The 27,497-nt window shown below is 43.1% G+C and overlaps 1 protein-coding gene across 4 annotated transcripts in view; it reads right to left on the reverse strand.

Moving 5' to 3' along the window:
- Positions 1 to 18,384, reverse strand: part of SYN3 (synapsin III) — a 195,122-nt gene extending 176,738 nt beyond the window's left edge. For 2 of the 4 annotated variants that reach the window (XM_074539308.1, XM_005491165.4), the window contains exon 1: positions 8,250 to 8,394. The gene's annotated coding sequence lies outside the window, so the exon portion shown is untranslated. Of the gene's footprint in view, positions 1 to 8,249; positions 8,395 to 18,249 lie in introns of those variants that run through there. The other 2 variants (XM_074539307.1, XM_074539306.1) reach the window with 2 other exon arrangements.
- Positions 18,385 to 27,497: the final 9,113 nt, after the last annotated feature.

Raw genomic sequence — 27,497 nt, forward strand, 5'->3', positions numbered from 1 at the left:
TCATAAAATATGTCTGTGACACTGCTAATGTCACTGGAGTCTAGTTTCAGAGCTGATTGCTGCACAAACTGTTGTTGATGCCCAGAAGATGATAATTTGTAAGAAATTAGTGTATGGATGATCTTTTATAAATAAGCCAGGTTAGACACAAGGAGTTCTATCCCCTTTTTTATCTACTCAGTGCAAAAACAGTAACCAAACATGTCCCAGTGATGGGATTATAAAATCTGTTATCATCACTGAACTTCATCAAAGTATTGAATCACCTTCACATGCTGGTGGCAGGCCCTGCACATCCACATGTGTTTTCCTAAGAGTTGCATGAGTGATCCTGGTTAAATCACTTCATATTGGAACACAAATGTAAAACCAGGACAAGAAGGGTCCATATTGTGAGCAGAAGTAATGTACACAGCATGACAACAAATATATAGAAGTCCTTCACTATCATCAGCTTAATCACTTGCTCTTGTCTCGCTTCAGCTCTCCATCATTAGTATCTCATTTCTGAAAGAGGATAATTGCTTTGGATCTCTTCAATTACCACTAAAGCACTGCAGAGCACTTGTAGAAATCAAATGAATTTGAAGTCTAGGATCATTGAGCTTGTCCTCCCACTAGTGCAGCTTGTGTACTTTCTCCTATCTCCTCCCATCATGAGTTTATAGTTTCTGATTGAAAAAACAACTCCAAGGCTAGTTTGTAAATATGCACCAGCTGGTGCAAACCAGTCCTGTAGTTAAGCCATAGTCCCTGCAGCAAGAGCAAAGCAGAGCTCCCTGAAAGCCTGAGTGAAGAAAACAGTGTTTTCTCCCAGCTTCAGCAAGGACTGCACAACCACATGGTACCCCAATGCAAAGACACTTGCTTAAGCATCCCAGGAGAGCTCAGATGTTCATGCTGTAAACCAGAAGCTCTCTCCTGGGCAGCTAGATCTTGAGCAGCAGCTGCTGACAGCACAGGGCTAGGCAGTGCCTCGCAGCAGTTTCAACAAAGCTGATTTTTTGGTTTGTGTTGCCCTGAAAATTGAATAAAAAATATTGCCAAGTGATGCAGGAGATGGCAGCTGGTTTGTTATTTATTGCAGATGATTATTGAATAGGCCCCTGAGCAACCTGACCTAGTGTAAGGTGTCCCTGTCCGTGGTGGTAGAGGGCTGGAACAAGGTGATCTTTAAGGTCTCTTTCAACCAAGATATTCTATGATTCTATTCTTATTTCACCTTCCCCATCAGCTGCTACCCCTTACCATACTACAAAACAGGCAGATGCCATGCTCTCCTTAAAAATCCTTAAAAATCTCCTTAAAAATCCTTAAATCTCCTTAAAAATCAGAGTTTTTCTCACCTGCCCATTGCCTTTGTTGCCCTATCACTAAGCATGAAAACATACACTTAGGAATTCAGACAACTGAAGAGTCTATTCATTCTTCACCACCTACTCTGTTCGTAGAAAATATACTGGTCTTACAGCATTGTGTGAGGTAATCAGCTATTGCTTCTATTAGCAGAACAGAGCATAGAGAAAAACTGTAGCAATGCTACTTATTTAACTGGAAACTATCTCAGAAAGCAGAAAGTAAATTCTTTCCCTTCTAGCTCAAGCAAAATTCTCATCAACTTCTAAGGGGTTCTCTCTGAAATGAAAAGAATTTGGGAGTTAGAAGTGACCCCTCTCTCATCCCGATGATGGTAGAAGGCAGATGGTCTTGCACAGTTGGCATGATTTTTGCAGGAGATGTCAGCTGTGACTTTGCAAGGTCTGGGTTCGCCCTGGGTGACCAAAGGCACTGTCCTGCTCTGAGGGTCAGGCCTCGGGAGGTGACAGTCTGACCGTGGGGCACAGCAGAAGAAAGAGGTGGCACTTTCCTTCAAGAAAGAAGCATGATGTAAAGCTAGAGGCCTGTGAACTGTGATCAAGAGTCAGAGACATCAAAGAATCTTCCCTGGAAAAGCCTGCCTGCACATTAATAGGAATTGGCAGCTCCAGCTCTTGACGGGCACCATCCTCCCCTATGCCTTGTGCTTCTCAGTAGCTGGTGCCTTGAATGGCCTCAAGAAACTCTCATATGTAAAACTGGCCCTGTAGGGAACAGTGTGGGAAGCCTGGACTAGAAAGGCTCTGCTGAATTATTAAGGTTGCCCAGAGTGAACCAAGGTAACCTTCATGTGGATTCCTGTCAGCCTCTTTCAGTTTTATTATAAAGCAGCAACCCCCTACCTCGCCTACTCCTCTCTCTCCTGCTAAAAGAAACTTCACAAGAAGCTGAAGTAAGAAAGTCTGCCCAAAAGATTAACTAAATACACACAGGCCTATTTTAGATAGAAGCATCAAGCTAAATACAGCAGCCTTGAGCTGCTGGAGGGAGCACAGTGCTTCATCCAACCTCTCCTGCCAAAGTGCAGTGCTTTAGTGAGCATGCAGGGAAATACAGGCACTGAGACTCATTTTTAAGCCGTGAATCAAAAACCTTTGGGGCTAAAAAAAGAATAAATGCTTTCTAGCTTGTCACATAATTTGGTTTTGCCAAGGTCACTTCAGAAAAAAGCCATGCACCAAGTGTGTTCCCTGCCCATGCGCTGTGTCCACAGCCCCTGGCAGCTGCCAGTGAGGGGCACAGTGCATCAGAAGTGTGTGTGGTGACTCAGGGACAGAAACACATGGTGCCACCACCTCTGGCACCATGGGGTCATTCTTTAACCCAAATTTCCATTTTATTGTTCACTGCTCTACAGCAGCGGCTATAAAAAACTGCGCTGTGCTGGTAAGTTCAGCGAGAAAACTCCTGATTTTCCTTCTCCAAGAAGGATTTGTATTTTCTAGCACCATCCTCTGGAGTTTATCAGCTTGCTCTGATAAGTATTTCTGCAGCCAAGAATGTCTTTGATATGTTCCTGGGCTGCAATGCACTACAGGGCTCTTCAGCCCTACTCTACACCCAGCAAAGTACAGTTAGAAGTGGGGGAGAAAGATGATGGCATGACAGATATGCTCATTATGTTTTACAAAAGAAAACAACCACATAGGGCCAGAATACCCTATATTAAAAATAATGCACTTCATCTAAAAAAGGAGTGTTACTATATTTTAAATGACAGATTTTAAGGGTCTGAATCATCTTGGAGCTGACTGTTCTGCTGCTATTGGTTTTGCTTTTCTAATAGCTCTATGTAAATATCCTTGTGTTTAAAAACTTATAAACTTAATTTAGTGCTGGTGAAAGCCTACCAGTCCTTCTAGATTAAAAATATTTTGCATTGGCTACATAAAAGATATGATGTAAGCATTTCTGGCTGTTTTTTTCCAGCAGGCTTGAAAGTTCTGAGTTGCAGAGAAGTGGGACTTTCTCCACTCACTTGGATGGGAATCAGTAAACTCTTTATTTGACTCCAAGTAATCTGAGTGGCTTTAGCTGTGGCTTTTATGAACAACTGGTCAATTAGTATCTTTTCTTAAATGGCTTTGTGGTTTTAAAGGGCTAGAATCAGCATACTATTTCCTTCTTGTCAACTAAATGTAACATTAAATTGTAAATTAAAACATAGGGCTCAAGGTAGCACACTTTTTAAACTCAAGGGAGCTCAGCCAAAAACCATTTCAAACCATGAAGACCTGGCTGTGTTTGCCATCTTTCAAAAGGCGTTGGTAGGTGTATGTTTGCTCCTGTGTATGAGAAGAAACAAGGAAGCAAATGCTTTTATTTTTTTCCCCAGCTGAAGGAGTGCTTGATCTGGATCATGTTGAGAGTGGGAAATAAATCAGCCAAAACCCATAAAGCTTGGCAGAAACCAAAATTTCCTTCTTACAAAAAAACACACACCCCTCTCTGTTACTTTGTCCAGCTTTTCACATGGCTCCTCAGTCCTACTTTTGTCCTACCTTCCTCCTTTTAACACGGACTCTGATTTATTTTTCAGACACACAGGAATATAATGCTGCTTGTCTTCTTCAGGCTGCAGTATGATACAACACAGCAGTTCTCTGTCTTTTCATATCCCAGTCTGACAGTTCAGACCAAAATTTAATGTACTTTTAAAAATTACTGTAGTTACTCTCTCAAAGTGATAGGAAGGGGATACTCCCAGTTTCAGGAAACCTAGAAAAAGAGTCTTTCCTATGCCATCATATTCACTTTTTCCCCTCTCCCCCATGGCAGTCCCCCACAGGCCATCCTGGGAAGCAGACAACCTTTTCTTCCTCTTCCTGTCACTCTGATGGCAATTCAGCCCTTTGCAGTGGAGGGCTGCCACCAGGACAAAACATTATTCTCACCAAAGGCCCCACCACAGACTCTTCCTCCTACTTTTCCAAGGCTGTGTCATTAGTTTTTCTCACTTTTACTAGTTTTTCTCACTTTTTAAAATTACAGGCATGTGCCCTGGACCATCTTTCCTGTGGCCAGTGCAATCTGCTAAGGGCAGCAGAGCCAAACTGCACCCTTGCTTTAGCATTTGATCTGCCCAGACATAGTAGAACTATTCCTCATTAAACAGACAAGAGATGAACGTCTGGAACCTGATAGCCATTAATACAGACATCGTTAGTTCTGCTTAATCACTTCATTTTCCTTGATAACTGTATTATAAATATATATCAGTCTACAGTACTGGACTGGTAAGTGATCTGCTACAGTTGCTAATCAAATCTCTGTTACTTGTCGGCATTTAAAAAAGCTCCTTGACATTTTCAAATCTCTAGATGAGGTAGGAGGATACCACAACAAATCACAAAGGATGGGAAAAGCGAAGAATTATCCAAATGGAGAGAGAGCATGGCTTCCCCACTGCTTAAACAGAAAGGAAAACATTTTATCCCATAAAATGTTGGGGATAAATTCACCATAAATAAAAGGCCAATCTAGAAATGGAAAGATTTCCATTTGGTCTTACCAAGCCTGTTTGAAAACTTATGATCCAGGGCTTTGTACGCCTCTGAGGATGCAAATCAGCCAAAACTACAGAGGCCTGAAGTGAGAAGAACAGCACTGGAGTGAGTGAGAGGGAGGGGTCCATGTGGCAGAGCGACACAAAATTCTCTTACAACAGCTCTGAAAATGCCCTGGGTGGTTTGTCTGACATTTCAAGTTAGATGTTTCACCTACCAACAGATTGACAGATCAAGTTGCTGCAACTTTATCAGCTATTAATTGTGTCTAGGCCAGGACAGCTCTTTGTAGTGCCCACCTAGGAATTCTAGACTTATTTGCTTAGCTAGTAAAGAGACAGGAAAGGGATTTTTAACCTAAAAACATTGCAAAAGAATTAAATATCCTAGAGTATTTACTGCAAAATTTGACATTCTGGAGAATTTCCATACCAACTAAAAATTGATCCTACACCCCTATAGATTGAGCAGGACCCTCTGAGATGAGAGCACCATAATGCAACACACCAGCCACTGTGCAATAAGAAACAAACTCACTTCTTTTTATCTTTTGTCTTTGTAATGAGAATAATATTGTTTTTTCTTGTTAGAAAGTGCAATATAAATGGCATTAATAAAGTAGTGAACATGAAAACAAAGCAAAATCCCTGTTGCAGAGTAGCTGCAAAAGTTAAGGGGCATTATGGTTCAGTCCTCTGGTGTAGAATTTGCAATACTGCAAATCCCATAAGAACACTTGCTCACACATCCCATGGCACCACCCCCTCATTCCCCCTAAAAAGCCTAAGAAGAAAGCTGTACCCTTTCTGGGGGAGGTGGGATGATGTGGAGCACGCAGTGGCTGGTTTGTTCTGATTAGTGCTAACACCAGCCAGGAGCACGAGTTTGCATCCCATCCTGCCTCTCTTTACTGGGGCACACAACCTCCTAACCTCCACCCCAGAAAGTGATATCATTGCATGAATTAATCATCTGAGCAATTAATGGCAGCAAAGCGACCTCAGGTTTCCAGCACAGTGTCTGGCACCGGTGAATTGGCCATGACGTCAGCTTCCCTGGGGATTTGCTGGCGTTTTGCCCGTCCCGAGCTCCCCGTGGACTCGGAGGGCAGCAGCAAACAATGCAGGCACCCAGCCGGCAGCGACTCTGCCAGCACCACCGGGCTGCTGCTGCTGCTGCTGCTGCTGCAGCCTCAGGGGATGCTCCTCCTGCCAAATCTCCCAGGGAAGGTGCGCTTCCCAAAACCAGCAAGAGCAGAGGACTTCCTCTGATGTGCAGAGAGAGGGACTCTCCAGGAGCAATGAGTATCTGCCCACCTTTTGGTAGGGTGAACCTCCTGCTCTGCACCTGGGAGCTGTGCAGCCTTTTGTAGTGTGTGAGTAAGCAAGTTATTCGACTATTCCTCTGTTTTGGGGCAAATTGAAAGCATTTTGTTATACTGGGGAGTTTATTCTCAAATGGCCAGGGTTGTTTTTTTCATGTCTTCAATGACTCTGTTACTGTGAGTGCTTTGAAAGCTGGAGTCAAACACAACTATGACCATATGCCCTGTGTTAGATCCATTTTTTTAGTCAGCTATTCAGATGAGATGAGGAGAGCCTGCCTCTATCCTAACATTGCAGGAATCTGCAATGATTCCTTTTTTTCATCTCCCAATACAAATACCCTCTGCAAGGCGGAACCTTTCCATACTTTTACCAAGTGAGTGTCCTTGGCCCTGCTTGGGGTGCATGCACACGCTGTGAGACAGGGGGTCACACTCAGCCCACCACTCAGAGGAGCACAACCCAGCGACTCCAGGAGATGCCATGGGCAGAGTGTAGACATGAGTAGGGAGGTGCTCTCTGATGGGGATATCACTCATTTTCTAAACCTTCAGGCCATGTGAGAAAACCACAGAAAAGAAAGAAGCTTGGGTAGAGGAAAGCTGACCCCTGATGTAAGAAATTTGGTGTCAGGATGGAAGGAGAACCTATTTGGGCAAAAGGGTTTGGCTAATCCAAGATAAGCCATTTTGTAGCTTCTCCCTATGGGGTTTTCTGCCTTCTCTTTTTGGAGGCAGCCTCTGGCTGCTGCTTTCTGTGCAAGCAGTAAAAGCATATCTCCCTCCCCACTCATCATAAGAATGAGTTTCCAACAGAGATGAGATATCCACAGGTGAGCAACGTCTTAGTCTCAGCAATACTTTCCTCTGGATTCCAGCTTGAAAAGAATGAGGTAGTGAACCCCTATGAAAAGCAGCTAAAAATGTTAGTACCTTACAATGAGCTGTGACCCCTGCTCCAGGTGGTGACCGGAATAAGCTTACCCCAAATTCAGGACAGCCTTGTCTCACACCCTTGCAAAGATGTAAGCAGAAGAAGTGTGATTATAACATCACTGCGAAGGACACTCGCTGTCTGCATGGCTTAATGCCACTTGCCACGTTTGTAATCCATCTTCCCCCACCTGCCCCGTCTGTTCAGCAGTCACTTGTTATCAGAGCAAAGGCAGTGAAACAAAAGGAAGGGCAGAGGCTAATTTGCTTGATGTAGTCCTGTTCTTCCAGATGATGTCAATTTATGGGCTCTACCCCGATCCTCAGAGATGTTCACATTTGCATCATTAAAAGGGAAATAACAAATATGTGGAAGTAACTCAATAAGCTACCACTTTAGCTGCAGGCACAGCAGGCAGGATGGTTTGAGCATCAGTTTCCCTAACCAGGCACGTTCCCTGTCCCAATTCCCAGCCCATCTCCCCCTTGCTTTCCAGGTGTAGCCAGCTCAGCAGAGAGGATTAATCCACTTCCGTACTCACTTGCATTCTCCATGTTAGAGAATCTGATTACACAGATTGCCTGCAATTTATCTCTACCTGCGACACCTAATGCTCCAGTCTGATCTCCTCTTTCTCATTTTAACATCTCACTGCAGATCCAGTACATACACAGACAGATGCACATACACTTGCTCTGTTTTGTTTTCCAGCAGCTCACTAAGAGCCTCGGCATTTTCATTTTCAATCCAACCAGAAAGCACTACTGTTTTCCCCACTCTGCCCATGAGGTAATTCCTCCCTTTGGACTCCCCTCATTACATTTATACTGCACAGGCTCCATGCACTGCTGCTGGATCCACACAAACCACAGGAATCTCTGCACAGACACGCTCGGTGAGCATGCAGCCTTATAGAGCACTGCAGCACGTATAAAGACAAAGGCACAGGCTACATGCACTGAGCAAGTGCCACCACATGCATTCCTGCTCCCTCCAAACCCTGCAGGAAAACATTGCCTGCAGAGTGCTTTCCTATGAACAAAATCAGCCTTTCAGCACAGGGTCAGTATATGATTCAGGCAAATCCCTTTCCCACCCGCTCCCTTACCTTTCCTTTCCTTATTCTGCTAATCCAGGGGCCCTGGACCGATTGCTTTTCCCTCCTGCACACAAACTGCCAGTCCGTCCTGCTTCACATTCACAGCACACCAGCAGGATTCACCGTCATCCCATTCTGCCGGATCCTTATCACCCTATTGGCCAATGCCAGACAGTAAATTCAATTAGGCTCCTCCTTATAACTATATTATCACAGGAACAGGAATGAATAATTTAGTAAAACAACAAGGGTGTGCAGGCTCTGGTGTCACAGACTTTACCCCCACTGTCAGGCTTTTATCAGAGAGGTGGGTAAAAAAAACCAGAATCTCTCTGTCACTCCTGAAAAGGAGACCTTAGATTACCCACTTGTATTCCCCATTCCATCCCTCTTGTCCTCCTCCCCCTAAGCCATGGCATTCCCATTTTATTGTTGTACCTCCTTCCTCAGCCCATAATAGAGTATTTCCCTTGTGAATGGTCACTACCGTCTCAGTGGTTGCAGAGATTTCTGTCCAGGCAAAGCGATACCGCAGAGCATCAAACACTTTGCCTCTTAGCTAAATGCAATACGTGAGAAAAGAATGAAACTGTTCTGGAGAAGGGAGTGACAAGACAAGCAGATCACAGGGAAAAGGGAGAGTCTGCATTGTATCACTGTATCCTCTGTAAAGCAACTCTGCTGTCATCCCATCGGTTCAGACACCCAGAGGATGCAAGTACATGGTTCCTGGGAGAGAAAGGTTCACAGATGCACTGCCCAGGGACTGTGATTTCACATGCCTGCTATGGGAGTTTGGATCCCCACATAAAAAAACCCACTCTAAAATGGCAGTTTTCCCCCAAACCAAATGACTAAAGTGTTCTGTTTTGGCACTTTTTTTTTCCTGACCAGAAATTTCTAGGGACAACTATCTATATTTGCATTTCCTAAGAAGTAGTTGGTCCCAAAACGAATACTGCTGGTTTTCCTCAGGTGATGGTTTGTTTGAAGAGTTACAGACCATTGCAGATTCCCTCAACAGGGTCACCACTATCTAAATCATGCCTCAGACCACTTTGATTGCCTAAAGAGTTTTATTTTATGGGAGGAATAGTGGAAGTGGAGGAGCTCAGCAGGGCAACCCTTTGGTATTCTCAGAACAGACCAGGCAGCCAACAGGGGTTTTTAATGATCATTCACAGCAATATTGAAAGCTACTGCTAATACATGCTGATGTGCACAGTATTAACAAAGAGATGTGTCATTCCACCGTTATTGAAAAATTAACAGGCAGGATGAAGCTGCTGTTCTTCTTCCCTTAGAGTCCAAGAACACCCTTTACACTCTGCTTTCCATGTGCTAATATTTACTCTGTAGAGTCTATATATCTACTACCACAATGATGAGAGGTTCAAATTTGCACTAAAGCCCAAAGCAACTCAAGCAACTCCTACACCAGCTCTTGGTTTGGCTCCTCTCCCAGGCTGGGTAGCCTCAGCTCTGCCTCCAGAGGCAGCAGGGACACCAGGGTGAAGTCAAGCCCAAGTACCAGCAGAGATACAAAGGCAGTTCACTGGTGACAGACCAGAAGTTTTCCTAAAGGCACTGCCTTTCCTTAGGCACTGCCTTCACATTGAAAGACTAGCAGGAAGCTGGGACAATGCATGGGGGTTGCCAGCTCCTAAATGGCTGGGCTATCTACCTCCATCTCAGTCCCAAAGCAGGATCGAGCCATGCTGCCTTCCCTGGGAGAATGGAGTACAGGATCAGTGGATGCTTTTGCCCTTCTCACCAAGTTCAAAGTGATCTAAAGAGTGAAAAGGTAACAGTCTCAACTAAGCTTTTGTCTTTCTCTGTTATGGGCTTCTTTGCCACAAAAAGGGACAAAACTGCCCTCTTGATCCTGAAGTTGCTTCACTTCTGAAGAACGGCAGCTGCTCTTTTCCTCCTCCTTGTTCCCTTGCAGCCATCCAAACTTTATTCCTGTGTTAAAGGAAAGCCTGAATTATGCACTTGGTGGTAGCTTCAGAGCAATTAAACTAAGCCATGTGGCAAGTTGCCCAGTGTCACTACCAAAGCTCAGGATGTTTTAGCATCATTTGTTGAGGAGCTTTTACATGATGCTTACTTAAACCACAAAAAGAGAGCAAATTAGGCTGTTGCCATGACAACTAGGGAATCTACTCAAAATTCAGGAGATGCTGGGGAGGGGGGAAGAGCCCTTCAGTGGAGATCTCTGCATCATGAATATGGCCCTTGGTTATCAAATTCCTTTCAAGTTAATTCCTAGCATCAAAGCCTCCCTGACAAAGGCTTTAATAACTGGGAGCAAAGCTTGGCTAAAGAGGGAACAAACCAGCCCTCCCAGCACTAATGTGAGTTTCACTCTGCTGTGAGGTGCTCAGCTGTGTGGTCCACAGAGCAGTCACAGAGGGGGCAGCCCTGCCACAGGAGCACATATGCAGCAGGGCGCAGGAAGGGGCAGGGGCGTCACTGCAGGCAGGCGCTGGAGAGACAGACAGACAGACCCTGAATCTGTGCTGCAGTTAAGAGGAGAGACAACTTCCACAGGGGAGAGGGAGAGAAGGAAGAAGAGTCCTCACCACCTCTGGTGGAAACCCTCTGGAAGTTGAAACAAGCTGAGCAAAGTCTTTTGCTAACCCCAAGGAATGAATTAAAGCAAATAAGAGAAAAAACCTGCAGGATCAATGGTGTCAGGAGAATCTGACAAACTAAGCAAATGGAAGACAGGCTACTACACTACAGCTCTTCTGAAGGAATTAAATCCCTGGTAGGATTGTTGAATATTTTCTATCAAAGCTGGCTCTCTTTCTAATTTTTCTTCTCTTTTAGCTGAATATTTTTTCTTTGCGCGCCTTCTAAGAAAATCACTGTTTTAATAGAAAATTTTCAGTGAAGTCTTCTGGTTCTCAATTGCAATAGCTGAGGTATTCTTGGCTGAAAACAAAGTACATTATTTTGGAAAAATTCCAGACAGCTTTGTAGTTTTCATAGAAGCTCTCTCCTTCCCCATAATTATTTTTGATCAGATAATTTATTGCTAGTGGAAGTTTTGGTATTCTCCTTTGAAATGATGCCTTACTGGGCATAAGCCCCTTTTGAAGGGTAGCAGCAGTAAGTGGGAGCAGATCCAAAATTAGGGAAATTTAAGCACTTGGGCAAATGAAGTTAAATTGCAAAAGTTTCTTGTCCTCTCTTTTCATCTCCTGATGAAGAACTGTGTTTAGCATGAAAATCAGAATCAATTGAGAAATTTAAGGATAGATAAATGATTGTATTGTAGTGAGCATTACAGTCCAAACAGGATCCATGCCAAGCAAAAGCACACATACTACAGAGATACACAAGTTCAAGAAATTTTGAAAAAAAAATCCCTGTTTATAAAAACGATGCATTTTCATTATAATACAATTGTTCCCATACCTGATGTTCAGTTCATCTTTTGAGCCCCAAAATTCATTGGAAGTCTGCCTTACTTGAAATGTTGTGGCATTATTTCAACATCTTGCGTCAGTGTTGATCTTGGCGTCTTCTTCCCAGTGCCAGGGTATCCACATGCACACGTTGCTGAGAGTGTCCAACGCCTAACTGGTTATAACTGATCAGAAAACAAGGCTTTAATTCATTATCTACTTGCAAATGAGACTGGCTGTTCCTTTTCCTGCTCCCTCCCTGCCATTTTGCCAAAGCCTTGCACAAAACATTTATTAGGCAATCTCATTGTAGCAGCTGGAGTAGGCTGGGCTGCACACAAGCCAGGCAGGGTTGTTTTGGACCCACAAGCCTGAGGAACATGAGGAACAGAGAACAGGGAGATAGGAAGAAAAGAGCAATGTATAGCAGAAGAGGAACGGCTCCTTAGAAGTATCTGGGATGTTATTTTCTGAAGTGGGACAAGTTGAATTTCTTTTATCTAGTCAGATTGAGGCATTATTCTGAGGCTTCAATGCTACTGCATATCTGTATGGTGGTCTCTATAAAAAGCATATTACCATCCCACTGAAAACATGTTTTATTATCTAAACATGTTCTTAATTAAAACGGTTTTTCATTCTTCAGCAATAGTGACTTATTCAAACAAACTTTTCAAGAACTTCTAGGTATCATCTTGTCATCTAGGGAAAGAAAAGTGAACAAATTTTCTACTGGTATTCTTTACTTCAGTGAGTAAAGGTGAGGAGCAGCTGAGGGAGCTGGGGCTGCTCTGCTGGAGGAAAGGAGGCTCAAGGGAGACCTCATCACTCTCCACAAGCACCTGAAAGGGGGCTGGTCACTTCTCACAAGTGTCTCAATAGGACAAAAGGAAACTAGCTCAAGCTGCATGCACTAGAGGAGCTTTAGATTGGATATTAGGAAAATTAAATCCTCACTGAAAGGGTTGTCAAGCATTGGAACACACTGCCCAAGGAAGTGATTGAGTCACCACCCCTGGAGGTATTTAAAATACATGTACATGTGGTTCTTAGGGACACAGTTCAATGGTAGACTTGGCAGTGTTAGGCTAATGGTTGGAATTGATCCCAGAGGCCTTTTCAAACCCAAATGATCCTATGATTCCATGATTCACTAAAATGTTTCTGTAATTAGCTTATTCATTGCAGTGACTTCTTGCTATCTCAAAGACAATAGCAATGAGGCCTTTAAAAGCCATGTTTTATCCCACTCTGCTATTCTTACACAAGAAAGCACAAATATAATTTTTTCCATGAGGCTCTGTGAGTACAAATCTATTTAATAGCTTTAATCATGTTTAAAAATACATCGCATTTTCACCAAGTCCTGTGCCATGCTTTGCAAAGCGTCGTTTCTAGGCTGTTTTCCAAGACAAAAATAGTGTTCCTGTTCACTGATGGTATGGATTTTCCCCTCCCAAAGATCAGAAAAGAGAGAGACCTGCCCTAACTCCGTGTCAGCATAGGCAACACACCAAAGGTTATAGCATCCATTTAGGATGAAGGAAACAAAGGGCCCAAACCTGAACAAAGCCAACAGGAGACTCACCTCTGGGTTCTCCCCAGCACAGAAAGTAACTGCACCAAGATTTTGTCAGCTATTCAGAGCAGAGACTACCATTACACCTCCTACAGAAATTATTCTACACTCTGGACACCCTGCAACATTGGGCCAAATACTGAATGGATGACCAATGGCCAAGACACTCATGAGAATGTGACACTCTGGCTTGTAGCTCACAGAGCACAGGTTTGACTTCTTTCTCCCACATTTCTGCTTCATCTAAGCATGTTTTCATCCAAACAACAAATCCTGCACTGGATTTGTTGTTTGGATATTTAATTGGAGAAGAAAAATTATACCTTTCTGTTTCTTTACTTTCTTGGATTAGAAAAACCTACTTCACCTTTTAGAGTTTCTAGCCCTTTTGACAATTATGGAAAGTATAACATACAAGATCTGAGATTAAATATCATGTTCAGAAGGGACAGCTGAGCTGAACTCATCTTTGGCTTCCTTTTAGCTAAGGGGCCCCGCTCAGTCCCACAGCATACCTAACACAACACAGGGGAGCTCTGGGCAATGATCAAAGCTCATTTCTTACCTCAGAAAAGGTAAGAAAAGTTCCCACTGCAGAAGAAGAGTTCTGGCACTGCCAAAGGATTCACACTAGGCAGAAACTCTTGTAAAATTACAGCAGAATCATGGTCCTCACCTCTGGCAGCCAGCCATCTGAGGAGGGCCAGTAGGAGTGACCTAAGTAGCTCAGCAGAACCAAGAGCTGATTTGCTGCAGATAATGATGTTTTACTAATAATGTTTGCTGACTGGTTTTCTACAAATAATCTGCTTCTTCAGATGCCTCCATGCTCTCACATCCTTCTCCTCCTCCTCCCTTCCCTGGTTGCCAGGCAACTACAAAAGGACCAGAGAGCGCGCTAGAGGAAACCACCCTGTGGGACACTGCATGGGTTTGGGTTTTCTCTCCTAGAAAATGCTCCAGGGCTAAGCGGCCTTGGCTTTGGAGGCAACACCTCACTGTGAGACCTTGCTTTGCATGAACACTGGCTGTGGGACAAGTGATGTATATCCATGATTTCCAAAACAAATGACTTCACAGACTCAAAGCTGCTTCTGAGATTTTTCTGTGGCTCAGCTACTTCCCATCAATTCCACAGACCAACAGTTTAAGGAGCTCAGGCACAGAAGCTGCCAGCCTGTGCAGCAGGACATTTCCCAATAGCAGACATCCCATTCAGCTGAGGATCACTGCTGTAGCTGGCCAGAGCCATGTGTTTGCAGCACTTAACAGTGTGCCCATGGGGTTAATGCAAGAGAAACACATTTTTTGGCCAGAAATGTGCTTGCTCATAAAAGCTCAGAAACTTATAGAAGAGGACTGAGATCAGCCACTAGAAAGTGAAATGGAAAGCCCTGTACTGGCATCCATGAAATCCCTTGGCCAACTTGGGGGGAGAGAGGCTGTCTCATTCTCCAAAGTTCATCTGGCTTCCTTGAGGGATAAATCTCAAGTGTATAAATAACTGCCCCTTGGGATCTGATGGTTGGAACCATCAGTATTTCAAAGTGTAATTTAGTTTAAAAAACGATGGCATGAACTAACCAGAGGTATAAAGTCAGATTAAAAAAATACCTGGAAGATTAGATACACACATCTATGACTTAACTTTCAAAACTAGCTTAATTGGCAAAGCTTTATTCTCTATGACTGAATCCAGCAAGAAAGAGAAGAGAAGAAATTTTCCATTTCACCATTTTCAATATCACTTTTCATTTTAATTTACTGAATTCTTGAGGCTTTTCAGTATTTCAGGCATATTTTGAGACTTATTAAGCCACCCTAAAATCTGGTTTATACCCAAACTCCATATATCATGCCAGAAAAGCCATTTTTTCTAAGCAAAGTTTTCCATTTCTATTTTCTATTATGGTGCCTAAACTGACAAACGCTGTACCTTGAGGCCATTGAACCTACCAGCACTCCCTACAGACTCCACAGTCTCAGTTCACACAGCCACATATCCCAAAAATCTCAGGAATTTCTACAGTTTCCCCCAGAACTCTTCCAGCCCTTTTGAGCCCACCTGCTATTTGTGTACAGCACACAAGCATTAATTAGTAGTGATCTGGATGGCCAGCCCCTGAACAGACTCACATTTTGCTCTCAGTGGAAAGGAGAAGTGCTCTTCCTCCCCCACCTACACCTCAGCCAAGGTTGGGCTTTACTAGCAATGAAATAATTTCACAACTGCAAAGCTCCAATTCTGAGTCCTGTTGTTCTTTGAGATTTTCTTAAATAGCTGCATCCAGCCTAGAAGTAGGTTTCTCCTCCAGTCCTCTAGCAGTCCAATGCAGACAGGTAATTTTTTCCTGATTGTTTTTTTGCTTTTTCCTGTCATATCCAAGGTCAAATTTTGGCTTGCTGTCTTTTCTGCTGAGGTTTGAAATACAAAGCAGTACTCTATGACAAAAATCTCAAAAGTGCATTCGCCGTTTTTGGAGTGGAAAATTAAGTTTAGAGTGACTAAGGAAAGGAAATTAGGATTTAGGAATCATTTTATTTTTGCTGAGTTGTCCTTTTTGTCCTTTTAAAAATCTTTCAAATTTGGTAGGAAACAAACCAGCTATTCTAATGAGGTATTAATTTCACATTTTTAATCTCAAGGTCTCTGCTATTACTCAGAGAAGGGTAGGGATGGGATTATGACTACTGGCAAGCAAACCTTGCTGTTTTTTGAAATGGTCTATCCTTTTGCTGGCTCTAGAGAGAAATGTCTTGAATAAGAAAAAAGGGTTTCAAAGGATTTTGTGAACAGAATGGGATAAGCAGGATTGCCTGGACGCATTTTTCTGCAGTGTTCCCAACTGTGCAGGGCTGTGCAGCAGCCTCAGCCCCGCTGGCCCAGCTGGGCTCTGGAATGGGGCAGATTTCACATTGTCCCAAACCCCAGGGGGACAGTGGGCAGGCTGAGACAAGAGGAATGAGGAGGGGGAGTACGAGGGGGCAGGGGAGGGAACTGTGAAGGGAGGAGATGGTGAACAAGTAGAGTGGCAGGGAGGTGAAGTGGAAGGAATCTGGTGGAGCCATGCAGACTCCTCTTGTTTGAAGTGGTTAAAGACTTGTTCAGTGAGGAAGAAAGGTGAGGGAATAAATTCTTCCAAAGGTACAGATATCCTAAGGGAGCATTTCCAAAAGCAGTCTGCAGTGGGCAAGAAACAACTGCATTTAAAAGAGGGGTCTGGGAATCAAATACTCTAAAGGTTTCAAAATTAAGCACAGAAATCGTTAACAGAAAAGTTACAATTTAGAATTACTTGCTGACTGATAATGAGAGTAAAAATATGAACACATTTCATAATGCTGGTGGTTAAATGTCTTTCTCTGAGCATGTTAAAGGAGAAGGAGACACTGGTAGCAGGATGAAAGGAATTTGAGAGAGGTGGGTGTATGCTACAGCAGCAGACAGAATGGCTAGGACCAAACAACACAGCCGAACAGCACAGATATTGACCACTATTCCCTCTCAGTACCTCTGGTGTCTCCTGTAGGGTATTATAAATAGTGTGACTTCACAGTTATCTGGGAAATAACATGTTCTTCATTAAAGATAATTTTTCTGGGATTGGCTAAGTCAGTTTTCCTTCACATTTCTTAGGCCATGTCTTTTAAGCACCCAGCACCTTGTGAGGAGGCCTTCAGGTTTGTATCTCATTCCAATTGAGTTATTGTATGAGGAGCAGGGCAGGCCCCTTGGACAGAAGAGCACACTGGTGCAATTCAGATTCTGGTGCTGCTGTTCTGGTGCTGCTGCAGCTCCAGCTCTGTGTTTGCAGCACAGTGCTCTGGGCCATGCAAGTGCACTTCCATGTTCTCATAAGGCAGCAGCTCTGGCTTTAAGGAACTGTGGTGTAAATTATTATTGTCTGCAGCCTCAGTAGAAAAAATGAGTTATATGTGGTGTCTATAAAGCCTGTGAGCAAGGGGTAATGATAACTCATCCATTTTCACTGGTTTTCATGGGTGCTGTCCTGCACATACTCTTAAGCAGAATCACACAGTAATCCTGGCTCCTGAACAGGAGAAGACTTTCATGTCTGCAGCTCAGTCAGACTTGGCACAGGTCTCTACCATGGGGTCTTCCCTATTTCTTAATTGTATCTACTTCTGCTGCTGCTTAAATGACTTCCTGCCTTTATGACACAATGAGAAAAAGATGAATGTCTTCTCATTTTCATGGTTTTTAAATTTATATCTTAGATATACTTCTCTCTCCAGTTCCTTATGCATTTAGATTGAATGTATCTGGACAGACTCAAGATTTCTATACCTTCCAGACCCAGGATTCTTTCCCAGATGCCTTTAGACATTTCAGTCAAATGCTGTTTTCCACACAAGCCTCTTTTCTCCAGTCAGTAGATTCTAAGAAGCCCCACAGAGAAGGAAAGACAACACTGAGAACCCCAAATGTTGTAGCTGTAGCACCTGAGCTTTCTTTGTGTACATTGCTGGGGAATTGCTGCCCATTCTGTAAGTCAGCATTGGAGCAGAAGATCAGAAACACCTTGCAATATCCTCCCAGTGCAACCACAGGCTAAGCAGTACCAGTAAAACAGAGAGATTTATATTTCAGAAAAGAGCTGCACCAATTTATTAGTGCTGAGACTTCTTCTCCACGGCGTCTGTTTACCCAAATAAAGCAATGTGTGAAATTCAACAGCCACAGAACCTCAGAGAAGTCTTCTGTCTGTTCTTATTAAAGAGAGAAGGAAAACACCCAAAGATCCTTTACTGTAGTAAAAGATAAAAAGATCAACAGGAACCACTGTGGGTGGATGAAGCCTCTACATTTTAAGGACTTCTGAAATATCTTTAAGTCTTCCAGGCTTTCAAACCATTGCAATACAAGATCACTGTGGTCACTAAACAGAGATTATGCACTGCAGATCTCTGATTCCAATACGTACATCACAAGTAAAAAAATTAAGAAAAAGTTAAATCCTGAGAATGTCAGTTAGGAAAAATATGATCTTACCTCTGCAAAAGGGAGAGATTCATATGAAAGTAGAACCACCATGCTTTTCCATATGCCTTCCATGTTGTGTGAGTTGAGAGTTGATTTGTTTGCAGTATTTAAAGCTCCTTTTTAATGAGTTGTGTGAAATCTGGCAGACACATAACCTCTTTGAACTACAAAGCATTTCCTGCATTAATGAAGGAAGAAAGAAAGCCAAGAATTAATTTATTACAGCACATTAATTACTGCATGAAATAAAAGTTCAAACAATCAGCAGAAACCACAAGGGTGAGGTAAAGGTGAGAAAGAAGATAAAATATGTACATTCTGTTTAGTGATAGCCAAAATGGGCCCCATTACTACCAAACAAAAATATAAGAAATGCAGCTGGAGTTTGTTATTGCAGAAGAAAGGAATTATATTGAGGCAACTCCTAGAAGTCTTTTCTTTTGGTAAAAAAACCTGCTCTAACCTTACACAAAGGGAATAAAATAAAAATAAAGACAAGATCAACCACGGCTGGCAAGAGTGGATAGATACACAGAACTGCTCAACTGGTTCCTAGAAAGGTATGTCACACATGAAAAGGGCAGCTGCAGACTTGGAGGAAATTTTGCCATCAAGGGGGTGATTAAAGAATTAAAAAACCAAGCAAAACAAGCCCAATGAAACATTTTCCCCTGAAGCAAGGCTCTCATACCCTCTCAAAGGATATGTTGTAAAACTGTGTGCACATGCATGGGCGGGAGATGTGTGTGCTTAAATACACATGACAGAGGGAAGTGGTGAAAATGTCATTTTTACAGGATGAAAAGTGAACACAAGCATTTGTTTGCCTGTGCATGCACAAGTGGAGTTGAGGTTCTTCTCTTGCAGTGGAATACCTCCTAGGGGCAAAGCAGCAGGGAACAGCATCCTGCACATCTAAACATCCCAAAGCAAACCCAAAGATCTCCACTCAGACAAGAGATAATGACAATCTTGCCCATGGCCATACATCTTCAGTCTTGCATTCATTGCCTGCTGCCACAGCTCTGAGACCAGAGAACATGGCACGGTCTGTCCCTCACACATGATGTGCCACATACAGTGGCACTGACAAGCATTGGTGGCTGTGCCCTGTCCTGGCTGATGACCAGGAAGAACTCACTCAGTGCTACTCCTCACATTGTCATTTAAAAGTTACTGGGGAGAAGCCTTAATACCGAGTTTGGGCTATGAAATTGCTGACTATATACTTGCAGTGTAAGCTAGCAATGAAGAATTTTGCAGAATCCACAGTTAGAATAATGATTGCCTTCTTTAGTTTGCTGTAAGACGGTCTGCAAATCTTTTCACTGGAAGCACCAGAAGAGTATCTGTGTTCTTTCTTGCATTTCTGTGGTTCTAGGTTTCCTCAAAAGAAATATGGTTTTACATTAAGAGATGCAGGTGATAAAGACTCATCATTTAGATGTGAACCCACAGAACCTAAAGCAGAGCTACAGGAGGAAGCTCAGATGTCCTGCAATGCTCCTAATATTGCCCTCTGTGTGAACAGTCAACATTAGACAGTCACATTGTGCAGAATGGCTTTGGTGCTTTTTCTGGATATCCCACCAGACCAGGTGGAATACAAATCTCTTGCTCTGAGAAATAAAGGATGACAGGAGACTGTTAACTGAAAAGGGAAGTGAATCAACTAAATGCAAGACTGAGATACTCAGAGGGTAAAAACAGGGCACACTGAGAGCAGGTTTGCTCTGAAGGGCATCACATCTTCAGTCCTGCTGCTTGGCCAGTGCAGGATGCCTCACAGAGCACACAGAGCAATCCTGAGCTGCAGTGGCAGAGTCTAAAGAGCCCCAGCATCCTCGGCAGTGCTCGCCCAAGTGCGTGGGTGAGGACAGCATTGCCTGGAACTGGAGTGCTGCTCCCTTCCCTCCCAGCTCTCCTTCTCCAAGCGCTGCAGGTTGTTTTGTGAACAGCCTCACTCACTGCAGGCTGCACTTGCCTAAGGCTGGAAACTCATCTCCTCCCTCCTCCCAGCCTGCTGCTAGTTTTGATGGGATGTTTTCCTCCCCATATTAGCCTGCTCTCTGCTTCCCTCTCTTCCTGAGCTGGGCCTGTTTCCTCCTTCTAATTATTCAGGCAGGAGAGCAGATGGCAGGGGGAGTGGATCTCTCACTCACTCATACAGACATGAAGCTTTGTCACACAAAGAGGGAACAACACCAACTGCACAAGAAAGCAAGATATTCCTGAGCCTGGTCCCTAGCAGCCCCCTATTCTCTGTTTTTCTTTCAAGCATGATATATTTTGGGAAACACTATCAGTTCTCAGTGTGTATTTATGTCACTTACATCACATCATGCCTTTTCCTTCTCTCATTTTAAAATTTTAATTTAGCTGAGGAAACAATTCACAGTGCAACATTTCTCAATTTCTCATTTCTCACAGATTTTTTCATCTCACGGCATAGCTGCAGTTCAGTAGTCACAAACATTTGGGATCCCTGTTTCCACGTCTGCAGTGGAAGCGTCGGTCACCCTGCGCGGATGTTCCATAATCAGAGCAGGTCAGATGTGATGGGGTAAGTGGGGCATGGGCAGGATCTTTCTGACCTGAGGGGAGGACATTTATGCATCCAGCTTGCCTGCAAACTGTGCTGGGATACTCACCAGCCATCCCTGCACCTGGTACCGTGATGAGGGCATTGCTGGGAGTGTTCCCAGCAGGCAGATTGTACAAGCCATGCTGGTTTGTAGTCCAGCAGTATTTACTGTCATAGAATTAGGCCACTCCATGCCAGTTGGCCTCAGTACCCAGGGAAATTCCTGGACATGCACAATTTATTAAACTGGATGTAACTGTGCCTCAAATACCTACACAGCTGTCTCAGGTGTGCTGGCCCAAGTGACCTTTTTATCAGTGTGCCAAATTGGTGCCACTGGAATGCAGCTGCAACTATCATTGATAAAGCTTCTGTTGCAGTGACCAAAATAAAGTGCTGATGAGAATACACATATATTTTCCCAGCTCTTGCAGTCTGACCAGCTCTAGCTGACAGAACACCACTAGGACCTAACAGCAAAGCAATTGTTGTTGCCTCACGGATAAAGAACAGCAATGCTTTACATTAAGTCTTTCAACCAAAATTTTGTCTGGTACAGTCTGTAGCAATAACAAAGTGCAGTCACCTTTTGATTTATAGTGACATTCCATGGGTACCCCAAGAACAGGACAGAGGAGTCATTGGTAAAGGCCAGTGGGGTCTGGGCTTTTTTAACTGAAACAACAATGCTGTCTTTGACTGCTATACAAGTATACTGCCAGACTTGAAGAGTTTTTGCTGTTTTTCAGAAAGCCTGAACTGAAATGACCTTGCAGAAAACTATATGCAACTGAAAACAGCTATTCAGAAAGAATGGAGAAGTCAACCAAGTCCAGATTTTATTCTGTAGTTTCAAAAGCTTCTCTCATGCTCTAAATTAAGGTAACTACTGAGTTTTAAATCAATGGAGCTGCAGTGGGAGAAATCTGGTGAGAGAGGACCTGCCTGATGTTTATCACACTAAAGCAAAAACTCAATTTTATATCAGGAGAATGAGCAGCAGGAGCCAGTGATCTTCCATTCAGCAAATTTACGAGTTTATCAAGAGAAGTATCACAGAAAAAAAGCCACCAAAGAGGAAGGAGGGGAAAAAAACCTTCATGTGGCAAAGCACTATAAGGTATTATCTTCAGACATCAGAAAAAATGTAATTAAATCTCTTACTAATGCAAAGGCCATCTTGCTTCCATTTGTCATCAATGATGCTAGACTGTCAAGGTAACACAGACAAAGGCAACTTAAGGCATGTGCTTTCATTATATGTCTCAGAGACAAAAGCTTTGGCAGTTTGATGACAAACAGGAAGAATTAGAACATTCTCTGGTTTCACTGTATGTAAAACACAGTGCATGTACCTCCCTTCTAGGATGGCTTCTCCATCACTACAAAACTTAGACTACTGTGGCAATAATTGTAGCATACCTTAAATTGGACAGGATCCATAAATGCACCTTCTAATAAACTTCTCTTTAACTGGCCCCTGCCATGTGGCTTTTGCCATGAAGCCAGTCAGTAAATTTCCTTGTCACACAAGAAAGCAGATCAAGGGCACTCAAAGGGAGGAACCATAAGCAAGGCAAGCAGATTAATCCTTCACAACTCTACAGGGAAGCATGGACTCAGCCATGTTTTTATAAATCATACAATGGTCAAACAATCAATCAATGAGGAGTTCAATCCCCTGAGCCCAAAGCTGCATGATTTCTTTCTTAACTGCTTTAAACTCATGTCCTTCCAGCCCAGTTTAAGTTGAGATTTGGCCAAACGCCTCAGAGTGTAACTGTTTTGTTGAATTGGGAATTTAGCCATGGGATAATGAGAAGAAGTTTTTTTGTGTAGGACTCTTGTAAACATAAAGCCTGGCCTCATGTAAGGCTATTTACTTCAATAAAGACATGGAAGACTATCAACAGCTTTCAGAGTCAACCAGGAGGCTCCTCTGAGCAGTTTCAAGTTATGTTTACAGAGCAGGCTCTTGAAAAACCATTATGAAACACTTATCAAAGGGTAAGTCAAGCATCCAAGCCCAGTCACATTAATACCCAAAACAAAGCTTTCAAGTCATATCAGCATTTGCTATTTGTAAAACCAGAAGGCAACCCCATGCCACCCCCTCCTTATACTTTTATAACTTGGATTTCCTCCTCCTCCACTCCCAACTGTTGTTGACTCACTGTCAGAGTTTTTCTTCCAATTTTCTCTAATTGCTTTACGTGGAGGCTCTATAGATCTGTTGAGGATGTGCAAGTGGGGGAATTTCTTGACAGCTCTGAGGTTTCAGATTTCTGCCTGCTGGCAAGCAGGCATGGACAAGTCAGATGGACAGAGGTGAGGGGCCAATTCGCAATTTATTTTTACTGAACACCATCTTTCCTGTGCCAGAAATACCACCACCACCCTTTACCCAGCATGAAAAAAGCATTTGAAATGACCACAAGAAATTGTCCCAGTTCCTGCCTCCCCCAGGCACTAAGATGAACAGAAAAACAAACAAAGCAAAGCAGAGTCTAACAGAAGAAAGGGCAGGCTAAACACAGATATTACCCACAGCAACACAGATGTTTGATCCTGTGAATGACTGAACCCAGATCCTGCAGCCCTGCCTGCTGGTTAGTCTCCTTTTCCAAGCAGTTTTTGAAGTACTGTAGTTCTCTTCCTGAGGTATTGTGCTGCCATCCCACCCACCTCTCACAATGAACATTTTTTCTTCCTTAGGTGTTGTGCACTCTCCTTGGGTAGCACAGCCCTGAGCACAGCCACAGTGGCTCTCAGTCACTGTGTCCTTAATATTGATAGCTTGAAGGCTTCCAAATGTTTATCTTGGCTCATGGCAATGGCCAGGGATCTTCAGAAGTCTCATTAGTGGTTGATGAAATAGATATTCTGTTGTCAGGAATCATCTGACATTGTTCATCCAACCAGCCTCCTGCCTGATGCCAAATGCCAATGTTTTCCCAAGCCAAGCTTCCATGCATGAAGGTGACAGCACTTCAAATCTTACTATTCCTCAAGTCTTTGGACTGACTTTGTTGTGTGGATGCAGTCCAAGCTGGGCCTAGCAGAACACACCAAGCACTTGCTTCTCTTTGTATCACAGAAAGTTCTTTCATTAACAGTTCCTGCTATGTAATGTCATTTTGCCATTCAGGGTAAGAATTGTGTGTGAAAACATATTAGTCATTTGATTTGCAGTGCTCTCAGCAGACAAGAAAGTGATTTGATAAAACGGAAGGTCTGTGGTGGTTCAAAAGGCAATTTGATGTGCACCTAGGCTTTTGCTAGACATTTATTCTCTAGCCACGTAAGCCCCATTGCAGCCAGTGTAAGAAAAAAAAGGAAAAGATGAGTGGATACAATAAGGCAACTGCAAATGGGGTGTGCAAACACAGAAAACACTTTTATATTCTGTCTTGAAGGATTTTTATAAGCAGAAATAATGAGGCCTGACTGAGTTAATATAAAGGAAACACTAAGCCAGTTTGACTAGATTACAGACGGTCCTGTTAGAGAAAAATGTACTTACATCACATGGGATATTCTTCCCCCTCCTCATGACACCAAGATTTGTTGCAACACCCAATAAATTTGATTTTTTTTACTGTGACTTTAAAGGCTGGAGACTTTGTATTTTTCTGACAGCACAGGGTCACAGGAATTGTTTGGACTTGTCCCAGTGTAAGCTTATTTTAGGATGTTCTAGCAACAAGGAAATCAACTGTCACTTAACTTTGGCTTTTTTTCACTTTAGAGTAGTAACAAAGAGTTTTTTCTATGTGTTGTGTTGTTTGCACCCCTCCCCACCTCTGTGCTATCAGTGCACACACTACCTGCACACACAAGTCTTCCTGTGCAGGACTTGTCCCTCAGGCCAGCAGCACTGCACTGTCACTCACCACCCTGTCCTGCAGCGAGCAAGTAACTAGACACAAAGCAGGGAAAGCAAAGAGCCTTGTTGGCGTACAGACATTCTCTCAGAGGACTGCAGAGCTCCTGAGGGTTCCTCTTTGCTCCCAACAAGAACATAGCTCTGCTGCTCCTCCTGCAAGCAGGCATGGCAGCTGCACTTTGCTGCCTGCAACACTCAATACTAAGAACATTCATTACCGCCAACGTATTGGGTGAGCAGTTCAATCCTCTGGCTGTCTAATTCACCTCCTTTAATGTAAACACTTCAGTACTCATTTTACTTAATACAGACCCCTCTAAATATCTCCTGGTCTGCAAGCCATTTAAAATTAAATACAGCGCTGGTAGAACTGGGGCTGTCATCTAGCTTTGACATCCAAAGGCTTTTGCAACTCAAATCTGACTGTTCCAGCACCAAGGCCACAAGGCAAGACATATGACTCTACTTGAACAAGCAACAACAAGCCAAATAACTGCGCACATGGCTGCCTGGGACCAACCACCTCTGGGTTTCTGCTAAATCCAGAGCACAACTCCCTAGTGAAGAGCCACTGGCAGTGCAGGATGTTCCTCAGCTTTTCCTGCACCCAGTCCCCAGAAAACAACAGCAAATGAACATTGCACAGCTACTATGGAAGTGTGGGTTCCTGTTGTTTGGGTAAGAGAAGTTTTAGAGACAACAATTAAAAAGTGAGCATGAAAATAGAATTGTTAAAAAATAAACCAAACAGGAGCTCAAGACTAAGGAAGAAATAGCTGCAAACACCATGCACCTCTAGCTGAAAGAGTAAATACCCACTAGAAACAGCACAGTCCTCCTGGAGAAAGCCAGAGCACTCTGGAAGCTCATCACACCCTTCTCCCCTAGCACAAAATTTCCCGTATAACATTTTAAAACTGTATTAATGAGGTTTTTCTGTACTATTCTGGATTAAGAATGTACAGTATTGTAGCAAAGCCAACAGGTAAGCTCAGACAACAGAACAATTGTCATTGCCTTTTTTGTCTGCAATTTCTCTGGTGTGGAGACTGGAGAGAGGGGCAGGGATTGTTCCCATGACAGAGGGCTTGCAGCACACTGACCAGCTCAGGCTCTCCAGGATACAAGGGTCAGACTTTCACCTTCGTATCCTTTTCCTTTCCTGATGTCTTCCACAACTCACTTAGACATACATCACAGGGTTTGGCAGTTTTCAATCTCAGTCCAAGAAGAGATCTCTGTCCTTATCTGTAAACAATGCAGGCATTTACATGAATGTCAGGTGATCTTCAGTGTGTTATTGGTATCCTAGCTCTGGGGCTTCTATGAACTTTTAAAATCACATTTCAGCCCTGAAAAAGAAAATAATGTAACCTGGAAATTATTTAACAACTTCTCCCAATCTGATACTATTAGCTTTAAAGGAAGGGCAATTCTGGAGAAATGTGGTTAGAAATGAAATTGTGCAAACAGGTAACCTGCAATTTAATCCACAGTGAATCTCTAATAGTCTCACTATAATTATCATTACAGCACACTAAAAAAAATCTTGTTCCCCCAATCCACTTCATAGAGCACAAACCTGAAAACCCCACCTATAACAGAAAAATCATAGAATCATAGAATAGTTTGGGCTGGAAGGGAGCATAAAAGGCTTTCTACTTCTTCCTGGCAACAGTCTTAATCTTGATCCTAAATGGTTTCTGAATTTTCACATGCAATATGTCAAAACATTAGGAACTTGGGGATTTTTAACAACTGAAATTTAGGTTGAAGCCTTGATAGAAACAAGTCTTGCATTAAAAGTACAGAAAATTCTCAGAAAAGTTTGAAACTACAATTTTTCAAACTTGTATATAGGAAGATTTGAAGTGACAACCCTTTAATTTTCCTTGTCAGAATGAAAGGTGCAATTTCTGATCAAAAGAATTCAGCATCTCTAATTTGAAGACTTTCAGAAAGTGTTTTCTCTCCGTTTATTTCTGCCTCTGTGGACCAAGGGAGAGGCTAATTTTTAAATGCTTAAGCTTTCCAGGGATGGAAGATATTTCTGGACCAGCTCTACTGAATATGTTACGTGCCACTTGATCTTTGTGCCAAAAAAAAGCTTTCAAATCACCTTTCAGATACACAGAAAAAAGCCAGCCTAATTATGCTCTTTGGTCATGGAGTTTAACATCACACAGAGCTGCCACCAAACTGAGAGGGTTTACATCAGAAATGACAGATGGCAAGATGGTTGCCACCCCTATCAACCCTGTCCTGTCACTGGTTCTTGAGTCTGAACGTGCCTGACACAAGGACAGCCCTGGTTTATAGCTGCTAAAGCTGAAAGGATGTATTTTTCATGTCAACAGAGTGGAACAGTTGGTAATTTTTCCAGAGGAGAGATTGCAGGAGGCTGCCAGGCAGCCATCAATTCTGACACACTGTTCAGAGAGTCCCTGTTGCTGCACACCAAATGTCTGATCCACAGCTCAGGAAAGAGCTGGACGGTGAGCGAGCAGCTGACATGCATAGAACAAGCTGGCATTCCCACAGCATGGCCATTTTTCTAAGAGTCCTTTAAAGACCATAAAATATGCCTAGCCATTAGTTGAAAATGCTGAGGCTCAGCCAGAATTAAGTCTCACATATACACAGATGTCAGGTAAGCATTCATGTACACAGATTGAATAACAAATGCTATGGATACTTCAATTAGTCTGGAACATTTAATACATTTAGGTTTGGAGACTGAAGGGCAATCTCATGAAAAAGGAGTGCAGTAATTTTCTGCCCTTTCCC

The sequence above is a fragment of the Zonotrichia albicollis genome, chromosome 4 (assembly GCF_047830755.1).
Source record: "Zonotrichia albicollis isolate bZonAlb1 chromosome 4, bZonAlb1.hap1, whole genome shotgun sequence".
NCBI lineage: Eukaryota > Metazoa > Chordata > Aves > Passeriformes > Passerellidae > Zonotrichia > Zonotrichia albicollis.